This window comes from Pollicipes pollicipes, unplaced genomic scaffold, assembly GCF_011947565.3.
Source record: "Pollicipes pollicipes isolate AB1234 unplaced genomic scaffold, Ppol_2.1 Scaffold_4740;HRSCAF=5597_pilon_pilon_pilon, whole genome shotgun sequence".
Taxonomy (NCBI): domain Eukaryota; kingdom Metazoa; phylum Arthropoda; class Thecostraca; order Pollicipedomorpha; family Pollicipedidae; genus Pollicipes; species Pollicipes pollicipes.
The window spans coordinates 25,800,565-25,822,670 of record NW_023596545.1 but is presented as its reverse complement, the minus strand read 5'-3'; the positions used below and the strand labels follow the sequence as shown (position 1 = coordinate 25,822,670).

Sequence of the window (22,106 nt, the reverse complement as noted above, 5' to 3'; positions counted from 1 at the left end):
AAAATAATATGACAATACGCAATATGAATATCGATATGCAGTGTATCCAAGAATAAGCCAACAAGATCGTTGTGAGTTTATGCGGTTCTTTGGCTATTAGGCCTCGCAAAATCAGTTCATTAATTTTTACCGCGTTAAATCACACACACAAGATTGCATCTGACACTTAGGTTTCTAATTCAGTACCTAAACCTCACGCCGTGTTCTGGAGGAATAATGTAATGCGAGAGGACCATGGTGTGTGAGGCAGGCAGGGTGCAGGCGGGGATGGGATAGAGATAGGGTTGTGGGTTGGGGTGGGTAAGATTCACATGGGGACTAGGCATGACCGGGCAAAAAGAAGCGTAATTTCCTTAAAAACTAGAAAGCCATTCGATTTCTGCTACGTCATTTTCTGCAACGGAATTTTCTTACTGCTGTTTTACGTACAGAAGAGGAGACATTAGCACGCGTTCGGGTGGGGGTCAATTTGACGCCACTCCCGAAAGTTTTTCAGGAATGGTTTCCGAACGGTGGGGTGCACCCACACCAAATTTTGTATTGCTATAGACAGTTGTATAGCGAAAAGTTTTGTATCCAACATTCAGACATACCTTGTACGGTCGCTGACCTACAACAGGTCAAGGTCAGGCCATGGACTCAGCGAAGATTATTTCTAGGGAAGCGTTCAATTTGGCACAACAACGTAGTGTTAGACGAAGCCATACATCTCTGAGCTAGTTTCATAGGCAACACAACAATTGAATAAACAAATTCGATTGACCTAGGGTCAGGTAAGACGGTCAGGTCAAGGCCTAAAGCAATCTGTTTTATCACTTTGGAGCTTGCTGTGTGCCGTAAGTTCTGGTACTCATTTCGATTTTAATGATTACGGTAACCGCATTATACATATTCCATAGACTTCTTATGTGTCAGGACAGGTCACCGGCCTGAAATGACCCAGTTCAACATTCTTTTTTTCAGGAACATATTGCCTAGAGTATTTTTTGACGCTTATTCAAATGCAAATTCAAAGCATTCTTGTGAGATTTTGGTCACGATGATCTTCTTAAAGTCCAACGGGTCATAAACTTGAATGGGCACCAGTGATCTTTCGCTATCTTTTTTTCGTTTCGTTCGTTCGTTTCGTTTCGAAGAGGTATCTAGGTTCTGAGGCACTTTGGACACCGATCTGAAGTTTGATCTGGTTTGACCTTATTTGACCCGAAGTTCATGACCTAGGAACGCCAAATTTTGCTATAAGTGAGTTCATGTACAGGCCAATACACCCTGTGAAGTTAGTGTCTCTAGCTCACTAAGTTTCTGAGATCTCAGCGGGTCAAATTACCCCCCCCCCCCGAGCAAAGGGTATTCAACCGGCCACCCGGGCGCGTGTTAAGCAACATTTAGCGTGGCGTGACAGCCTTCACTGCCCTGGCAAACCACACTGCCAATTACTTAACCGCGTCGAGAATACCAACGAGCATCTGCGGAAACAACCATCTCGCTGTGTCCGAAACATTTGAGGTACGCTACAGCGAAAATGTTACCATAAAAATGGAATATTGCGACTACTTTACCATATACTTACGGGATAGTTGGGCTGGCTGTTCTTTAAATAAAGCCTCTCCACCTGTAAGACCGGTTCGCCCCACCGGCTCAAAGCAGATGTGATTTCGTCAACCTTATAATCCACGATACAGTTGTCCTCACCCGGGCGGTCGCTTTCGAGCCCACAGGTTCATAAGGCGCGGGCTGGGGGCGGGGTCTCCCTGTGGGCTTTGCCGACCAGCAGTGGGGGTCTGTGGGCTGTCCGAAGTGGAAACATATGAAATTTGAACAAAACACGCGGAAATGAGCAGCTTTGACAACACGCTTTCAATCTCAGTACGACATGGACCGCTAACAAATATTTGAAGCATCTGTAACCACAATTTGGATTGCAAACTTACGATTCGATATTTATGCTTGGATCTCTGCACGAATTTTCTTTGCGAGTTAATTTTTGGGGCTTGCAAGCTTTCAGAGTTCGTGGTACTGATGGGACAGGCGTTAAGGACAGATGCAATTAACAGCTTTAATGCACATAGCCATGATGATGATTGATATACGCATTAGCAGATAGGTCAGATGCAGTTAACGTTAAACAATTTCAAACATCACTTCTGCAGGGTTGGCAACCATCGCAATTAACCTACTTACGCCAGAACTTCTGGGATCATAAGGGCAAAGCATCGACCATAGCGGCAGTGAGAGTGCTTATGCTTATGATCCTTAAAGGAACCAGTCTTCTATCCTTTACAAAACATGCTTGCTAACATCTCAAAAAAGGACTTAATGCAGATACACATACATTGAAAGCGGCACCTCGCAACCGGCACCAACGACTTCGAGTCGAGCTCAGTAACGTGCTCAAAATATCAATGCCTGCCATCCCGATTTTTTTTTCTCCATACTCCGACTGTGAAAGTCGCATTGCTCAGTCAATTTGCGGGTAGATGGTATTGTTCATCTAACAAACACTTAAAATGTTAACTTCATCAGAGAATCGAGTGCAGGTCCGAGGCTAAAATTTCCTGCTTGTCAGATGAACAATGCCATTTACCTGCGGTGACGGCACAATACAGTCCTTAACGGCCGAAGTAGGGATAAAAACAGCATGCGCCACCAACTTTCTGGCTTTTAATTCAAACCTCGGGCCCAGTATCAGTCTTCCAGATTCCGACTGACATGCAGGATAATATTTTATTCCTACGCACAGTTCAATGGTGACTTACAATGAACTAATGCTATATATATATATATATATATATATATATATATATATATATATATGTACATGTATATATGTTTGTGTTCTGTTTTTTTACTTTGGCCAGCATGATTTGTGGTTATCAAAGAACAATGATTATAAGCCCCATAGTGCTTTCAAAAAGGACCAAAAACACACAGGCTTTCGCCTTTGCGGCTTCCTCAGCGTCAGTTTTCAAAATACAGCATTTGTCAAACTAGCGAAATTACAAATCACGTTTTTTCAGTGCCAGAGGATCTCATTTGAAAGAACCTTCGGCTCAGAACTTATGAACCCAATCATGTGCACTTGCACCACAAGAGCGACATACGAGCGAATACAGATCACCGATTACATGTGCTGAGCACATACCGTAGGACGACATGCGGGATAAAGATGCCACAAGGAGTGGACCATAAAAGGCTGAGGTGGTACTCAAGCTGCCGTCTCAGTGAGGTCTGATTTGTAGTGACGTATGGCCAGTGAGTTACCTTTTTTAGTGGAGCCTCATCCTTACTTTTATTTTAGTACGTCCAATTTTGAGAGCGATTTTTCTGGTAGGATGATGGCCGTGAGGTGTTTTGTAGAATGCGACTACCGGGAGGGGTTCGCAAAGGTCCGTTTTCCACGTCTCGGAAACGCGTATTTTTTCATGTTCGTTGGCACGCGGATTGTAAAGACACATGTTATTTAACAATTGCTCACCAACATAGGAGGTTTTTTCATCAGGGGTACACAACTGACATGCCCTCTGGTGGATAGAATTGCGCGTTGTGCACCTGTCCATCACATCAGCCTGGCAGGCGACATATGTGCAGTTATCTGCGGGTCAGCGGGGAAAGTCAAGGATGGCTGAACAAGATAGTCCTTCAGCTTCCGTCCACGTCTTCATGTCCCTCAAATGGAGAGGCCCGATGAACGTATTTTTGAGTTAATTGTTTTGGTTAGGTTGTCTGCTTATGGAAGCGGGATGTATGTTTTATCGTTGGATGGTGCGAGTGGTCGACGCTTCCATTTACCAAGCGAGTGTGACATGCCCGTTTTGTCAGCACAGGGACTATCCTTTTTCGGTTAAGGTGCTTCCTACCTTCATCATTCCTCGTTGTGCCACCTCAGTGTCTGAACCGAAGCGTTTCTCGTTCGCGGAAGCTGTGAGTAGAGCGGTCGGCGCCTGATTTGTTTGGGACGCGCGGAATAATTATGTAGCATGATTGGTGGAGACAGGGGTTGGTAGGAGAGCTGTGAGTGGAAGTGGTCTGGACTGCTTACCGCTATGATGGTGTCCCGGAGGTCGGTCGCTCCATTGATATCTGGCCGCTATGAGGGTGTCCCGGAGGTCGGTCGCTCCATTGATATCTGGCCGCTATGAGGGTGTCCCGGAGGTCGGTCGCTCCATTGGTATCTGGCCGCTATGAGGGTTGTCCCGGAGGTCGGTCGCTCCATTGGTATCTGGCCGCTATGAGGGTGTCCCGGAGGTCGGGTCGCTCCATTGGTATCTGGCCGCTATGAGGGTGTCCCGGAGGTCGGTCGCTCCATTGGTATCTGGCCGCTATGAGGGTGTCCCGGAGGTCGGTCGCTCCATTGGTATCTGGCCGCTATGAGGGTGTCCCGGAGGTCGGTCGCTCCACTGGTGTCCTGGCCGCTATGAGGGTGTCCCGGAGGTCGGTCGCTCCATTGGTATCTGGCCGCTATGAGAGTGTCCCGGAGGTCGGGTCGCTCCACTGGTGTCTGGCCGCTATGAGGGTGTCCCGGAAGTCGGTCGCTCCACTGGTGTCTGGACGCTATGAGGGTGTCCCGGAGGTCGGTCGCTCCATTGGTATCTGGCCGCTATGAGGGTGTCCCGGAGGTCGGTCGCTCCACTGGTGTCTGGCCGCTATGAGGGTGTCCCGGAGGTCGGTCGCTCCACTGGTGTCTGGCCGCTATGAGGGTGTCCCGGAGGTCGGTCGCTCCAGCGCTATCTGGCCGCTCAATCGTGAAGCTGCGGGCTGGGCTGAAAAATGGACTCTCGAAGTAAGCGTCTAGGGCTGAATGCACGTGTTCACACACCTAGAATATGATTTACGTGGCTCACATAAAGCGGGGGTTGTAGTACCTGTTTGTGTGAGGCGAGAAACGGTGACTCGATTAAATCACATTCGTGACAATGATGGTGAGTAGATTGCCCGTGTGTGACGAAGTTACTTTTCATCTGGACATGAGACCACAGGGCTCTGACGTCATTGATCGTTAGACCCAGGGCTCCGCCACAAATTTTAACCTCTCTTGCAATCACGAACAGGTGCGTCATGACGCCGAGCTTGGCTTTGAAAGAGGGAGACTATATTCCCGCTCCGCTGGAAGTTGTCTGTAGATAAGGAAGATTCCAAAACGCCACAAGCCTTCAGCTCACCCAGTAATCAACTCTTCCCTGATGGAGAACCTATTGCGGTCGACACGGATGTAGGCAAGCCCCGAATACCGCTCTTCAGCTGAAACTGGAGCCGCGGAGGAACTCGAGTAAAGCTGGAGCTGTAGGCAGCTGGGCAGAGGGGACGCTGATTCTGTTAGAAGAACCGAGCTAAGTTGTGTTGGAGCTACCGAAAGAGCCGGCGGAGAGGCAGGGCTGAGGCCGCTGACTGCTGAACGGGCGGGGCTGAGCTCAGTTCCGGGTGGGCGAGGCAGCTGCCAGAGGGGCAGACGCCCGGGTGCGGCTCCTCCGCGACACGGGGGTGACAGCGCCGCGGTCCAGCACGCCATGCGCGACTTAGCCTCCTCCCCCTCCCCGGCCTTGCACGTCGCTGCAGACCGCGCCACATTCCGCGCGGCGCGGTCACGTGACCTGTCGGGCATGGGTGACGTCAGCCGAGCGCGATCGCGATGGTGGCGGCGCGGCGGCGCGGCGCCGGCTGTGGCGGCGGCGCGCCGGGACTGTGGGCCGCGCCGACGGACGACCACAGGGCACCGACGGCACCCCGCGCCGGCGCCGGACGCACCAGGTGGGAGTTCGGCACACCAGCCGGGGCCGACGCTGGCCGGCTGGTGACGCGTATCAGCTGCTGGGCCCAGCAGCTGGCACAGGTCGCCAGCCGCGGTCGTCGCCGACCGGCTAGTGACCTGTGTTGGGCGCCGGCGGCTCGTGTGCTGGTTTTGCATCCTTGTTCGCGGTCGGCAAAGTGGAATCCGATTAGCGTTGCGTTCATCTTCTTAAGGTCTGGTGTAGATGATGCTCACGTTCATGCGTGCATTCACCCATCAGCGGTGCCAAGCACGGATCCGCTGCTGCGTGCAGCGTGGTAGTGAGTCACTTTTTCAACTTTCCATCTTAAAACTTCTATACCAAGGAGGGATGTTATTTCGCCTACCTTGCTGCTGCCTCTTCTCGGTATTGTTAATAAAAATATTGTCTTAGTTTGAAAAACCCGCTTGCCAAGTTGGTACAGCTCAGCTCTAAGTCGGGGGCGCAGTCGCAGGTTGGGAAGCGGCGCCTTAGCCTCCCAGCTGTGAGCGGTCCTTTGTCCTGACCACTGTAGCGATAGGTAAGCTAAGCTTCATAGTCTGACAGCTGTGACTCTGTGTTGTTCCTGTTGACACCGGCATATGTTCGGAATAGAAAGCGTGACTGAAGCTCTCGCAGAAAAAGCCATTTTAACACGCACTCGGGTGGCCGGTAGGATTCCCTTCGCTCGGGTGGGGGTGGGGTCGATTTGACCCCCTCCTGAGATCTCAGGAACTAAGAGAGCTAGAAACATAAAATTCACGGGATGAATTGGCCTGTATGTGAGCTCACTTAGGTCACAGTCTAATGTTCCCGAGGTCATGACCTTCTGGTAAAATCAGGACAAACAAGGCCAAACTCCAAGTTGGTCTGCAAAGTGTCCCAGAACCTAGACACCTGTTCTAAACAAAAGGCCACATGTTCATTCAAGGCCATTGGCCTCGAGTCATGGTGACCAAAATCATACAAGACTGCCTTGAATTTTGCATTTGAACAAGCAACAAATATTACACTAGGTAATATGTTTCTAAAACGAAATGTTGGCCGACGCCACTTTAGGTCAGTGACCTATTCTGACCTTTAGGAATGACATGGAATGTCTTATGCGGTTCCTGTTTTCAATAAATTCGAAATGATCGTCAGAAACTACCTCATGCAGCAAGTTACCCTTCTTACTCCACCCTAGGTCAATGGAATTTGGCCATCCCATTGTTGTGTTGCCTAAGAAAGTATCTCAGAGATGTATGGCTTTGTCCAACACTCCGCTGTTCCATCAGATTGAAGGATTCCTTAGAAATTGACTTCGGTGAATCCATGGCCTGACTTTGATCTGCCGTAGGTGAGTGACTCTACAAGATAATCTAATATTTGATACCACACGATCCGCTATTCAATTTTCTACAGCCTTATACAATTTGGCGTGGCTACGCCGCGCCGTTCGGAAACCCTTCCGGAAAAACCTATGGCGGGTCAAATTGACCCCCACCCGCGCACGTGTAATCATCTTCCATTGAAAGACACCTAGTTCGCCAGCTTTAATACGCTAGGTTTTCTCAGCATTTTTTACCCGAGGTAAAAGTTTTTAGTAGTTTTTATCCTTGGCCGGTAACCTTCAGAGATCATCACTGCACGAGTACGATCGCAATGTTGCCTTTTGATCACGACGATGGAACTAAAGACCCAAGCCCCCAAACAGACCGCGTGATGATCAGATGATCGCCCCGTGGATGACACCAGTGGACTGACGCCCCCTGCCGTGTGGACATGGCAGCATCGGTTGATGGCCCGTCTGCGCATCATGGACACCGCCATGGAGTGACCGCCTGCTTGTCTTGTGGCCGTGACCTCGGCTGTGGTATCGGATGCCGTGTGTGGAAAAACTGGACCACTGTCCTCGGAGCACAAGTGGTGGCCAGTGAACTGGGATCCTTTGTCATGCGGACGTGGGCACAGAGATGGTGACCTGGCTTCTATGGCGATGACGACTGAATTAGTCACTCGCGTCGTGTGAACATTGTCATGGAATTCGAAGCCTTTCATTGCTGGCAAGCTGATCAGACATGGCTCAACAACTGGGCGAGAAGACGTTAGTCACAGGGCAACCAGGAGGAAAAACAGGGCAGCTTTCAATCGCCTCTCATCAACGCATGCAATATTCTGTAGTTCATTGCAACAACCTATACAATCTCATCAACGCATGCAATATTCTGTAGTTCATTGCAACAACCTAGAGCCGGATTGAACGGAGGCACTCGGATACTGCTTCATTGAAGCTGACGCTCGCAATCAACTGCCCTTGACTTTTTTAGCGCGAGACTGGGATGTTGTGAAACCACACCTAAACAGATAGGTGCCCTGGTTAGATGAGGGTTTTCGCTTGTGCGACTCGCGTGATGGTATGTCTCTGTGCTGCCATTTTGGTCCACGTCGCCAGGTGCGAATCTCGTCACTGAAGTCCTTGAGGTGCATTACGTCACACATCTTGCAACCGCCATTCTTTAATGGGTAGGTTATGTAAACAAATGTCATTGTCACTGCCAATGTCGTCCCTGCACACGCAAACACTGATGTGACCGTTGGCGGACCTGTTCACCAGGCTTATGTGACCGTTGGCGGGCCTGTTCACCAGGCTTATGTGACCGTTGGCGGACCTGTTCACCAGGCTGATGTGACCGCTGGCGGACCTGTTCACCGGGCTGATGTGACCGTTGGCGGACCTGTTCACCAGGCTGATGTGACCGTTGGCGGACCTGTTCACCAGGCTTATGTGACCGTTGGCGGACCTGTTCACCGGGCTGATGTGACTGTTGGGGGACCTGTTCACCAGGCTCATGTGACCGTTGGCGGACCTGTTCACCAGGCTTATGTGACCGTTGGCGGACCTGTTCACCGGGCTGATGTGACCGTTGGCAGACCCGTTCACCGGGCTGATGTGACTGTTGGGGGACCTGTTCACCAGGCTCATGTGACCGTTGGCGGACCTGTTCACCAGGCTCATGTGACCGTTGGCGGACCTGTTCACCGGGCTGATGTGACCGTTGGCGGACCTGTTCACCGGGCTGATGTGACCTTTGGCGGACCTGTTCACCAGGCTGACGTGACCGTTGGCGGATCCGTTCACCAGGCTCATGTGACCGTTGGCGGGCCTGTTCGCCGGGATAATGTGACCGTTGGGGGACCTGTTCACCAGGCTGATGTGACCGTTGGGGGACCTGTTCACCAGGCTGATGTGACCGCTGGCGGACCTGTTCACCGGGCTGATGTGACCGTTGGCGGACCTGTTCACCAGGCTGATGTGACCGTTAGCGGACCTGTTCACCGGGCTGATGTGACCACTGGCGGACCTATTCAGCGGACTGATGTGATCGCTGGCGGACATGTTCACCCGACTTATGTGACCGCTGGCGGAGCTGCTCACCGGACTGATGTAACCGCTGGTGGACCTGTCCATCGGACTGCTGTGATCGCTGGCGGACCTGTTCACCGGGCTGATGTGACCGTTGGTGGACTTGTTCACCGGGCTGATGACTTGCAAGTGAGGCCATTGGGCCGGTGATCTCGAACACTGGCGCGCTGTGAATACAGCTGGGTCACCCGTGGCCGGTGGACGTTATCAGTGACTAACGAGCCCGTTATATGTGGACGGCACCGGTCGACTGATGACCTGTGGACAGGACTGACCGCCTGATGACCTGAAGACAGGACTGACGGACTGATGACCGGGCCGTCTGGACATGCCCGCGCGTGATGTGGGCTCTACATCATGTGTTTTCTATGGACACGGCCACTGGACACGATACCATGTGTTGCGCAAATACTGTTATGCGTGAGATACGTGCAGCCTGGAGACTGGAGATTTCCCTATGGTCCTTGATCAACTGCAAGTAAACTGATTCGAATGAAGCTTAAATCGCCCAACTTTGGCTTCATTCTGGCGACCATTCTGATTCTGAACCGAATCGATCACAAGTCTGGCCAACAGGTGGTGGAACACTATCTATATGAATGGTGAAACCGACCTATAGTATTTGGCATGGTGTCCAAGTGTTGCTATTTGTCTTCTTCAATTTGCATTTTGACGCCGATGGACTAATATTTTAACGATTGGAACGCATGCAAGTTTCTTGAGAGTGAACTGGAGAGCATAAGTGACGATACTGACATCCGGCTTCTGGTTTGCTTGATAATTTGAAGCCAAGAACGTTTGCCTATTGTTCACAAAACCATGACATCTTGTTTCATGGAAAACTCATTTGTCACTCATTTGTCCTGCTTCAGTCTTGTTGCTAGGAGCTCTCTCTCTCTCTCTCTCCTCTCTCTCTCTCTCTCTCCTCTCTCTCTCTCTCTCTCTCTCTCTCTCTCTCTCTCTCTCCTCTCTCTCTCTCTCTCTCTCTCTCTCTCTCTCTCTCTCTCTCTCTCTCTCTCTCTCTCTCTCTCTCTCTCTATCTCTCTCTCTCTCTCTCTCTCCTCTCCTCTCTCTCTCTCTCTCTCTCTCTCTCTCTCTCTCTCTCTCTCTTTCCCCCTCCTTTACCTGGAGAGACCTCTTTGTGACCTCTTTTATATGTCTCAGTAACATCGTATTTCAGGCGTAAGACTTACAGGACTTGCGGATGTCTTAGTGGGGGAGCATGCCATATAAAATATCTGAGGGTGATTTATGCTGTGCATTGCCCTCCGAAGTCACCTAGCATTGACATAGGTACCATCCCAACACACTGGCGGGGGTGGGGTTCCTCTGCACGGGCCGCTCAGGCTCGCGGGGGGGGGGGATTTACGACCCGCGTGCGCGCCACGTACCTACCAGAGCGCACACCTGCAGCAACATTCTGAAGGCTATCGCCGTTTTCAAAGCGCTCCCAGTTAAGCCGCAATATTGTCAGGTTGCGCAGCTAAGCCAACTACCAGCTGCCAGCTACCATCACTTGAGAGGGCTGGATTACTCGGACGCCAGGACAGCTGCCACTTGGTCGTGTTGGCTGCGCGCTGCGCAGCGGGTCTCGGCCTTGGAGCCAACGTGGATGATATACTGCGTCTGCGTGCAGTCATCTCCACCTCTGTGTGGTGTCGTCATCGGCCTGCAGTCGCTGAATGGGCTGCTGTTGTTGGACGGTTAAGAATCAATTAGCAATAAATCTGGAAAGCCATTGTGCCTGATGTTTGGAGAGGATCAGGGGCCATTTCGACATGCAGGGTGATTCCAAATGGGAACCTATTTGCCCAGGCCTAATTATGGAGCGTGAGAATTGTCTCGCTTGTGGGAAGCGAGTATCAAAGCACGTCGGCCATGCTCTGTCGATTTTATTCATTTCTTTCTTTTTGTTTAATTACAAAGAATCGCGTATCCAAGACTGGAATCCATGCGTAGTTTAGTATGCTAATATAAAAGCCACGGGAGAATTTCGCCGCGGGCCTAGAAATGGCTGAGTGGTTCTGGCAAGTCAATTAATTTTAGATTATGCGATGAATTGCCGAAGGCGCGAGACCGACTAGCTGTCAGGGTGTGTCTCCCGAATGTGAAATAGCATATCAGCCAAAACAGACCAACCAAAGATCCATATGAGGTAGCATATATCCAATTCCGTCCGGAGGTTGTTCAAGAGGGCTTAGATTATTGAGATAATCTCCAAAATGAGCCGCACGCTGTCATGATACATTCACGATTATATTTTTTTTTGGTGGCTTAGAAGTGCGTGGATGGGCGCTGAATTTGTCCTCCGCATGGTTCATGTTAACTTTATTCACGAAACATTCCAAAATGTGGCTTATTGTGTGATTCGGTACAGTTGCAATCGTAGTATCAGTGCAGTATTAAAGCATGACAACAACGCAACCACGTTCGCACGTTATCAGCCATACCGTCGTTTACACAACTTTGTCAAAAGCCAAATCAGTAATCAAAAGCTAAATCGTCGAAACATGTTGCACGACGGAAAGCAAGCCGTGATTACACAACGGACCGTCTATATCGGGCAGTCTTGTGCGAAGCTCCTGCGGGTCCGAAGGGCGGTGATGGTCGGCGGCAGGCGACTCCAGGATGGGGTCGTGCGGCACGGAGAAGCCCTGCGCGCCACCGACAGGTGAAGGGCTTGCTGATCAAGGGCGCTCGTCGCTGTCACCCGGGTGGCACGCGGTCATACAGCAGTGCGTAGGGTGAACAGGGTCCGGACCTCTACCGGCGGCCGCGGGTTCAAGGGCCCTGAATACAGCGAGGCCGTCACGGTGGATGGCAAGGTCACTGACACCGCGACACTCAGCGCTTGGACGGTCGCCGCCATTGAATCTCGCCGACGAGTATCGGTGGCATTAATGCCCTCAAAGTTTACCACCCCTTGCACTGTGTTTGGGTCGCACCCTGCAGCCCCAACTAAGACCGAGAGGCAGAGCGGGAGATGAGAGAATGCGTGGGACTGGATGAGAAGCTTACGATCTTCGGGCGTAAGATGGTGACGATTTTTATGCAAGCACAAAAGCATGGCGTTCAGCAACACGGGATATGTGCAACTCCCAGAAAAGGGTGCTTTCGATAGCAGCATCTCCATAGACGACGAAAGGCTTAAGCTGTGTTCCGTAATGTCAAGGTGAGAATATAACTTTTTCAGGGATTGTGAAGTGCCAGGGGGGAGAGTTGTTTTGGTGAGATTCATTTAATGGGAGCTAGGTGTGAGGGGCGATTGAATCACTTGGATGTTTTCCTTCTATCGGGATTTCAAAACGGATAGTTGGTCTAGATGAACGGAGTCAAACAGTTTTGTGTCGTCGACACAGGACACTAGGCGTTCGTGAGGGATCTAAGCTGGAAGATCGTTCGGAAAGGCGTTGAAAACAGCTGCGCTACATTATCATCTACCAAAACAGCACGTTCAACTGACAGAATCACGCAAAACAGAGCCCACCAGACGCGACCCTACCCAGTGTTGTCCGAACCGACCCCCTGGGCACTTGGGACGTTACGCAGCGCTATCCGTCCACTGCTGCGGGGTCGCCAGCTGGACAGCGACGGCCCGGGGTCGATCGATCGCTCTTTATCAGTCGGCTATCGCTGGGATTGCACCCAGACGGCGGCGCCACCAGAAACGGATCTGCCACATCACGTGACCGCCAGCTGGCCGGCCACCGCCAGAGGGACCTCCCGGTGACGGGTCTGCCACATCACGTGACCACCAGCTGGCCGGCCACCGCCAGAGGGACCTCCCGGTGACGGGTCTGCCACATCACGTGACCACCAGCTGGCCGGCCACCGCCAGAGGGACCTCCCGGTGACGGATCTGCCACACCACGTGACCACCAGCTGGCCGGCCACCGCCAGAGGGACCTCCCGGTGACGGGTCTGCCACATCACATGTCCACCAGCTGGCCGGCCACCGCCAGAGGGACCTCCCGGTGACGGATCTGCCACACCACGTGACCACCAGCTGGCCGGCCACCGCCAGAGGACCTCCCGGTGACGGGTCTGCCACACCACGTGACCGCCAGCTGGCCGGCCGCTGCCAGAGGGACCTCCCGGTGACGGATCTGCCACATCACATGACCACCAGCTGGCCGGCCGCTGCCAGAGGGACCTCCTGGTGGCGGGTCTGCCACATCACATGACCACCCAGCTGGCCGGCCACTGCCAGAGGGACCTCCCGGTGACGGGTCTGCCACACCACGTGACCGCCAGCTGGCCGGCCACTGCCAGAGGGATCTCCTGGTGGCGGGTCTGCCACACCACGTGACCACCAGCTGGCCGGCCACCGCCAGAGGGACCTCCTGGTGGCGGGTCTGCCACATCACGTGACCACCAGCTGGCCGGCCACCGCCAGAGGGACCTCCCGGTGACGGATCTGCCACACCACGTGACCACCAGCTGGCCGGCCACCGCCAGAGGGACCTCCCGGTGACGGATCTGCCACATCACATGACCACCAGCTGGCCGGCCACCGCCAGAGGGACCTCCCGGTGACGGGTCTGCCACATCACATGACCACCAGCTGGCCGGCCACCGCCAGAGGGACCTCCCGGTGACGGGTCTGCCACACCACGTGACCGCCAGCTGGCCGGCCACTGCCAGAGGGATCTCCTGGTGGCGGGTCTGCCACATCACATGACCACCAGCTGGCCGGCCACCGCCAGAGGGACAGACAGACCGACGTGGTGTGGCAGACCCGGTGACGGGTCTGCCACACCACGTGACCGCCAGCTGGCCGGCCGCTGCCAGAGGGACCTCCTGGTGGCGGGTCTGCCACACCACATGACCACCAGCTGGCCGGCCGCTGCCAGAGGGACCTCCCGGTGACGGGTCTGCCACACCACGTGACCGCCAGCTGGCCGGCCACTGCCAGAGGGATCTCCTGGTGGCGGGTCTGCCACACCACGTGACCGCCAGCTGGCCGGCCGCTGCCAGAGGGACCTCCCGGTGACGGGTCTGCCACACCACGTGACCGCCAGCTGGCCGGCCACTGCCAGAGGGATCTCCTGGTGGCGGGTCTGCCACACCACGTGACCGCCAGCTGGCCGGCCGCTGCCAGAGGGACCTCCTGGTGGCGGGTCTGCCACACCACATGACCACCAGCTGGCCGGCCGCTGCCAGAGGGACCTCTCCGCTGACGGCTGGAAGAGGGAGTTAATTTCGGTGACCAGCCGGAGCTTGGCTGCGGCCGGTGTCCACTGGCCCATCCCCCCTTATGATTCAGGTGTTTCAGGTGTGGGGTGCATTTCCAACGTGACCGCTTCGCACCCTCATGTTTATAGTCATCTGATAGTAGTATACGTATCGATTATATACCCATGATTTTTACGCAACTGCGGTGCTGCCAGGCGCAATCCAACTCGCAACGCGCATTTATCACCTTGGCTCGGTATGCCGTGATTCTTGGCCTTCCCTTCCGTTGTATCCGTGGCTTCAGGTCGGTAGTTTTTTCTAAGCATCGCTGTCGCCAACAGGTGACGACACCATGGAATTGATGTACAGCCCTATGTCCACGTCCTGCCGGGCCGTACTCATGTGCATCAAGGAGATGAAGCTCAAAGTCGATCTCAAGAAGATGGACATCCAGAGGAAGATGGAACACATGATGGCCTGGTTTGTGAAGGTGCGGAATGTTCTAAGATGCACGTCGGGCGCGTTGCAGGCGACCGATTGCTCGAAATGCCATGAAACTTGGGAGTTTTGTTAGATATCTGATTAAAAACGCTGGCTACCGATCGGAGGCTGTCCTCCGTCTTAGACATTTTCAGGTGGATGATGGGCTTGCAGCGAAAACAGCTGGACAGTAAGCTGTCCAAGTTGCAACTGACACCGTGTCTCAGCGTGTGGCGCATGCGATGTTCACAGTGTGCAGGAATATGGCTGCGGGCTGACGTTTTTGGTGGAGCCGGTTTTGGTCATGGCAACCGTTAGACGCTGATGTTTAAGTACTCCGAGGCACCTGACATTTCCTGTCGATGCCTGTTGCCACCACAAATGCCCGGCATGCAGATGCATGCTGCTTATTTTACCTCAGAAGCAATCACTAGTTCAGATTGTCACTTATTCAGAGTACGTTGCTTGCTCACGGAAGTGAACGGCGGCGTGTTGTGGGGATGCATTCTGAGTCGCCTGGCCGCCCGTAAGAAATGCACGGCGCCCCCGCTGACCGTTGACCGAGTCCTTCCGCTTCAGCTGAACCCGCAGCACACCGTGCCAACCCTGGAAGACAACGGCTTCATCCTGTGGGAGAGGTGAGTGGATGGCCATGGTCACAGCTCCTGATCATGCGTGTCGGTGTGGTCATGTGGTGCACAACTGGCAACACGTCCTACGAAATGTTGATATAATTGTCTACGAGGCATCAAGCCCATGCCAAGCACTGAAATGCACTGTCTTAATCAGAGATGTGCCTAGCGGATGCCAAGCTATCTAGAAAACTGACATTTGACGGAAAGGCGCGGGGCCCTCGGTCCGGTCGAGGAGGCGTCGCAACACAGGACACCTCCCGAATTACACCACGGACGGCGAACCCGAGCTACTGTCGTTACCGCTCCTCTCACCCCATGAGCAGGCAGACGCGCAAGCGACAAACCCAAACACAGACCCTGATCCGACACCAAGCACAAACGCGCATCGTAGCGCAACCGCCCGAATCCGACGCCCCGAAGACCGACACCCTGGCCGCTAACCTCGCGGCCCGTGTCAGCGATCTGATCGGGCCTTGTCACGTGGGTGTAATCGCCGCCGTGTTTGTTCACCGCGCTATGGAGACGTGCCCATTTGTGGCTGAAGGGAGGAGAAACATCTGGCCACACCGCAGCCATCAAGGCTGCTGGAGAAGCTGGGCCGTTTTCGGGCAGATGTAGAAAGTGAGCAGATTGTCAGCCAATCGTAACGTCTGCTTATTCACTCGTAGCGGCAGCTCCAGTCGGTAATTAAAGGCTGTACATCTGACCAGATCGGAATTCAGCGCTGTTGTCAGTCGGCTTGCAGTGTGCGCTGATGCTGCACCGCACTGCGCAGAACTGTTCTGAACGGCCGTGCACACTAGAGCCAGGACACACTCAAACGCCCTGACGCGGCCGCGGGCTGCCTGCAGCTCCCCGCTCCTCGCCCGTCTGACCCCAACGAGCCCTGTACGTCCGTCGTCCGCACGGCCTTCGCTCCCGGCTGGCGCGAGGCCACTCCTCATTATGCAGCGGTGCGGCCGCCCGGCGGGCCGGCCGGGCGGTCCGGCAGCCTCACCAGGGGCGGCTACCGCGCGCGGCGCAGCAGTCCGGCCCTGCCGCGTCAGGCGGCCCAGACCTGGGATAAACACACGCCACGGGGTCGTCTGGTCGGCCGGAGATAGTAAGCTCCGATCAGTCTGACTCAAGGCCTAGACCGTTCGTCAAACGTATCGGTCTGCCGCGTCATGGATTGGAAGAGAGTGGCCAGACCGGCCGCATTTAGATGCCAGAGAGTGCTGCTAAACATAACATAGCACCACCATGAGGAATTTGAAAGTTAACGGGACATGAGATTGTCGTGGACGTTTGGTAATTGCCGGCCCCCGAGTCAAAGAACCCACGCGGCTGGTTATGGCTGTCACTCGTGCAAGACGCTCCGACCGCCGCGTCCCTTCCTCCCTGCTAGAAAAACCTTAGTCGCCTTCCCTTTTCTTTCATGTCACATTCGGCTTTTATTCGAATCCCTTCACAGCAAACGTCGCCTCTATCAGACCTTACAGATGACGCCCGTTTTCGCTCCGTGCACGTGGCGACTCGTGCCTCTACCATCTACGTGCCTTCCCTGGCGACGCCTACCTCTTCCCCTCTCCCTGAGGACATGGTCTTCACCCCTGGCGCCCTCACCCAACCAAGACGCCTTTCTTCGCTTCCCTTCCGAAGTCCTCCTCCGCACTTCCTCTTCAATGAGGAAGCCCTCCTCCTCCTCCCCTTCCAGCCTTCATCCCTGGGGCGTCTGCGATATCTACGAGGTCAAGTGAAATCTCCTACCTACGCTTGCCAGGCCTCCCTCCCTGGTAACCCTCACCTGGGGGGCCCTTCCTGGTGACGCTTACCTGGATTCCTTCCCTGTCAACACTCACCTGGCCTGCCTCCCGGCGACCACCTTCTGGCCGTCCTCCCTGGCGACCGCCGCCTAGCCTGACTTCCTGGCTACCCCTACCTGGCCCCCCTCCCTGGAGACGTTCGCCTGGTCTCCCTCCCTGCCAACCCCAGCCTGGCTTCTCTCCTGGGCGATGTTCGCTTGGCCTCCCTCCCTGGCGACCTCACCCAGGCTGCTCTCCCTGGCGACGCCCGCCGGGGCCCTTCCTGGCATCTCCAGCCTGGCTTCTCTTCCTGGCAACGCCTGCGCGGCGCCGATCATCCATCAGGCCGACGGACACTGCGGCGAGCGCGGCGAGATGAACTAATGGCCCGCTGTCGGCGAGGCGCCATCGCCGCGGCGCCGCCCGCTGCCCGCTGCTGGCGGCGCCTCTGCCCCCGACCACGTGCCCACCACAAGGCCGGCCGAAGGAGTGTTCCCGCGGCCGGCGGCGGCGGCCGCTCGCCCGACGCCGCAGTTCGCTCGACGTCGGCTGGCGGGAGGGTCGGGCGCGAGCACCGGCGGGCGCCGACGGCCGTCGGGACCTCCGGGGCGCGCCGCGGCCGCGGGCGGCGAGTGACTAGTGCGAGGCCCCCGGGATCAGGCAGGGTCGGCTGGTGTCGTTCGGACGTCCTCGGTTTTAGTTGGTGGGGCGTAAGCGCGGGTGACGTCAGCGTGGTGACGTGCGTTGTGCTGGACACGGCTCCCTTGGTGTAGGTAACAGTGGTCTGTAGCTATCAGACTCAGTCGCTCCTCAGCCTTTTGATCACCGGCTCATTTTACTGTTTGCGGACGAAATCTAGCTCGTGTTGTAGGGAGGACAGGATTCCAGCGACCTCGCTCCGTCGATTTGCTTTGTTCATTTAGTTTTACCAGCCACAACAGTGAAATCAGCGAAGGAACATTTAGTTGTGTTTCGTGGATGCGTGAGGTGTACGGCATCGGTGCTATCGGTATCGCCCGCGGTACCTTCATTTACCTCATGGAGACGGAAACACCTTACGATGTACTTTCCTTCATGCACAGGGTTTGATTTTAGTTGCCATAGAGAGCACCACGCGTTTGACGATGCTATTGAGGATGTTTTTTTCTGCCTCGCTGGCATCGGTCACCTGCCATGTCCGCTAATGCCCTTCTTTTAACGTTCCGGTCAGAAGGCTCAGACGAGCCAGTTCATGCTGAGATATTCCATGCACGTCTCTGTTATGTGATGACAGGTGGCTATCACAATGATAGCCGTTGACGTGCCGCTGCCTCTGGCGTCTCTGATTTTTTTGCAACGCCCGACTGTCCGCTGATTTCTGGCCTTTGCCGTTCCGCGGTGTCCAGTCCTGTTCTGATGTCCTCAGTTGCATCATCATCTGATGTCCGGCTGCCGGACTTATGTGCGCGTAGTCAGTCGCGAAAAACTTGCCAAGAGGCGCGGTCACGGCTAAAGGAAGGGCTGACCATCCGCGACTGCGTGGCTCGGTAGCCTGAGCCTCCATGGAATCTAACGCCTGATCCTGGACTGGCATCCTCGGGTTCGGTGGGACCGGACACTCCCGACAATGTGACGTTATCGAGCCTTCCGTGTCTGGAAACGGAGTTCACACTCGAGGGTGAGGGCCAGAGCTAATCTCAGTTCAGATCCCGCCCGGGGGGAGTGGCTTGTCGCCGGTGCGCCCCAGAGCCAAACACCTCAGCCCGCTCGCTCTGTCCGTCCGCTCTGCCCGCCCGGGCGCGCGCCGTGCGGTGCGGCATCGGCCGCGTCAGCGTCACCTCTGGTCGCGTCGGCACGGTGGCCGCACCAAGCATGCGCCGCGCGTGGTGCGCCGCATCGAGTGACGCTGTCCGCTGGGCTGGCGGCGCCGGCCTGCCGGCAGGTTGGGGCCGGCTTCGGGGTGCGGCTACCGGCCGGCCGGGAGGTCGGCGGGTGCCACGTGCGCCAGGCTGTGGGCCGGTGCGTTGCCCCGGGTGGAGCTTGACGGCGCCGCGGCGACGCCGTCCGAGGGCGGGCCGCGCCCGGCCGGCCCCGCGCCCCATCTCACCGGGACGGCCCCCTGGCGCGCGCCGCATGGAGATGAGGGCGCGCTGCGCGGCGGCGAGGCCAGCCGAGAGGCCTGAGCCGGGCCCGCCCAGCCTCCGCGCCGCGTCGTCAGCGCCGCCGGTCCGGCCGTCCGCCTCGGCCGGCGTCGGCCGTGACCCGCGCCGGCCGAGCCCTCGAGTCGCGCGTCGACCAGGCCCCGCCGGCGCATTCGCTATGCGTGCGAATCACCGCGTCAAGGCCGCCGCGCCACGGTCCGCCTGATTTGCATGTGCGACGACCTGCCGGGCGGGCGCCTGCAGCCGGTGTCCTGCAGCGGAGACGGCCGCCGAGCCGGGCCGAGAGTGGTGGGCCGGTCAGTGGCCATGGTAACGCGCCCCGGCCCGGTCGGGCGGACAGGCGGCCGCTGTCCGGCGGTCCCGTGTCCGCCCGCCGGGGAGAGAGAAGTCGCGTCTCCTTGCCCGGAGTGGGCTGACGGCGCGGCGGCGGGAGGAAGACGGCCGCCGCTCGGCGTCAGACCGGTCACCACCTGTCTTTTTCTGCTTTGCTGCCGCGTGCCAGTGCGATCCGACGGCAAGTAGAGAAAGATTGGTGGGTACCGGTCGTCTCGACGGGACTCCTGTGTACCATCGAGGCTGTACCGTCATGATTCACACCATCCATTGCTGATATTGTGCGATGCTGGTCGCAGTTGAACACAGCTTTGGAGGATTAATACACGGTGTCCGTGAAGAGGAGTTTTCTATCGCCTGACATATTTGTAAAACGCTCTAACGCATCGAACGTCCTGCCACGAGCTGCAGTGGAAGGAAGTCCAACAGAAGTGACAAAGGCCACTGGATCTGGGAACAAGGCGATGCCGGATGTGTTTCGCACATGAGACGCCTGTTCTGGTAGCGGGCCGCCGCCATTTTCAACGCTGTCGAGCGGCAGCCCGCAACGGCTGGCACCTTGGAGCAAACATTGATTTCGCGGCGTCGAACAGTACGTCACCTCAGCTTATTTACATGGAGACCGTGCATGGCCGGCCGAGGGGCGCTGGCGCGGCCTTGGGCGGAGAGAAGTCGTCCTGGTCGCTACATCAATATACAGACGCTCACATACCTGACCTCGCGTCGCGCCGAGCGCAGTCCGAGGAGGCTGGAGAGGCCACCACCGTCGCCGTCGCTCCGGGGCCAGGAGCTTGGGCTCACCAGGAGGCTGCCAGGGCCGTGGATCAGGCGCCGGGCGCTGACTGGCCGCTGGGGCAGGGCGGGACCGGTCGCCATCCTCGTCCTCGCCGCTCGATCTCACCTCCCTCCCCCCCCCCCCCCCGCTGCGAGGCGACGATGGCCGTCCGTGTCAGTGATGTCGGTCGTGGTGCAAGCGTGCTTGCCTCACTCGCCGCGTGAAAGCGATGCCAGCGGAGTGCACCCCGCGGAAGGCTCGGCCGCGCTGCGGCTGCTCTCGGGGTGATGCCGGTACTCGCGTGGCCCCCAAGTTTGTCCTTTAGATAGCAAACATCGCTGTTGACATAGTGCTGCGCCTGAGGGGTGACGCAACCTGGGAAACCTTTTCCTGATACTTGATCGTGGCTTGTGGGAGTGCGCACGTCCCTCTCTGGGGGTGCCGGTTTCGTCATGCACATGGCTTACAATCGGTATCCAAGAGGCTGTATTTTCGAAAAAGCTGACGAGACAGCACGCTACATCAAACATGGATTTCGCTGACAAAAATACAGACACAAAGTCACAAAGAAACGCTGACTCTGGGCTTAAAAGTTGCTGACGCGACGCATGTCAGCCGGCTGTTGGTCTCCCATCAAGTCATTAAACAACAGTGAGCCGCACCAACGCGTCGTGAATTCCCAACACACGACACTCCACACGAATCGTGCCTCTCAGCGACGCAAAACACTGCACTCAAGGCATGCTTGTGAATACCTCTGCACGTGGAGAACGAACCACGGATGGGGAAGGGGGCCTCCTTAGCAACGAGAGCGGAAGCCATCTCACCGGTGGGAAACGCCTTGCCGGTACATATGTTCCCTCTGATGTTGACGACCAAGCTGATCGGCCGGGCTGATTGGTGGGGTTTCCTGGCAATGACCGTGAGACCTCATGCCTCCACCGAGGATCTCTGCCTTCGTCTGGGCGTTCCGCGAATGCCGATTGTCTTCACCAGGCGTTCCGGACATTTGCATCTCCATTGCCTTTGCAGCCAGGCCGACTGCTAAGCGATAAAACGATCCCAACCGCCAACGGCGGGCCCCTGGCGTGTTGCTAGGCGCTCGTGGAACGCTCAGTGATAATTTCCTACTGCACATGCTCTCCACGCATTCTCGGCCTACGTGTCATAAGATTGTTCTATGACCCCTGCCCTTGACTGAAAGTGCACTGAGGACCACGCAACGGAGCAGTTTTAGTGGTAGTAGCCATGGCATCGGCATGTTTTTGCATTGCCCGTTAGTCACCCGTTCACAGAATATACTGGTTTTCGTGGCCATTTCACTTAGGCAACTATGTGATTATGTGCTTGGAAGGCTTCATAAAACCCCTTTCTTTTCATTCATTATTTGAGCTACCTCTCCTCGGGCCCTGCAGTCCGGGCTTCACATAATTAACATCTTCATGAATCACGGCGGAGCTTCGCACCAAATGCAGTATGCAGACGTCCCAGCCGCTCCATCAGGCCTGGGCTACACTGACAGCACGGTTGTCAGGAGGTTCACCGGCTGACGTCAGGGTCCCGCGGAGCCATGACCCGGAGGGCGGGAGCTGCAGGCACCCCTGCTCCGCACGGGCAGCCGCGCGGCCGCGAT

General features: G+C 55.8%; 1 pseudogene; it reads left to right on the top strand.

The window, feature by feature from the left end:
* The first annotated feature begins 5,696 nt into the window (after window positions 1-5,696).
* The window catches only part of LOC119099010 (glutathione S-transferase D4-like), a 29,508-nt pseudogene continuing 13,098 nt past the window's right edge, over window positions 5,697-22,106 (top strand).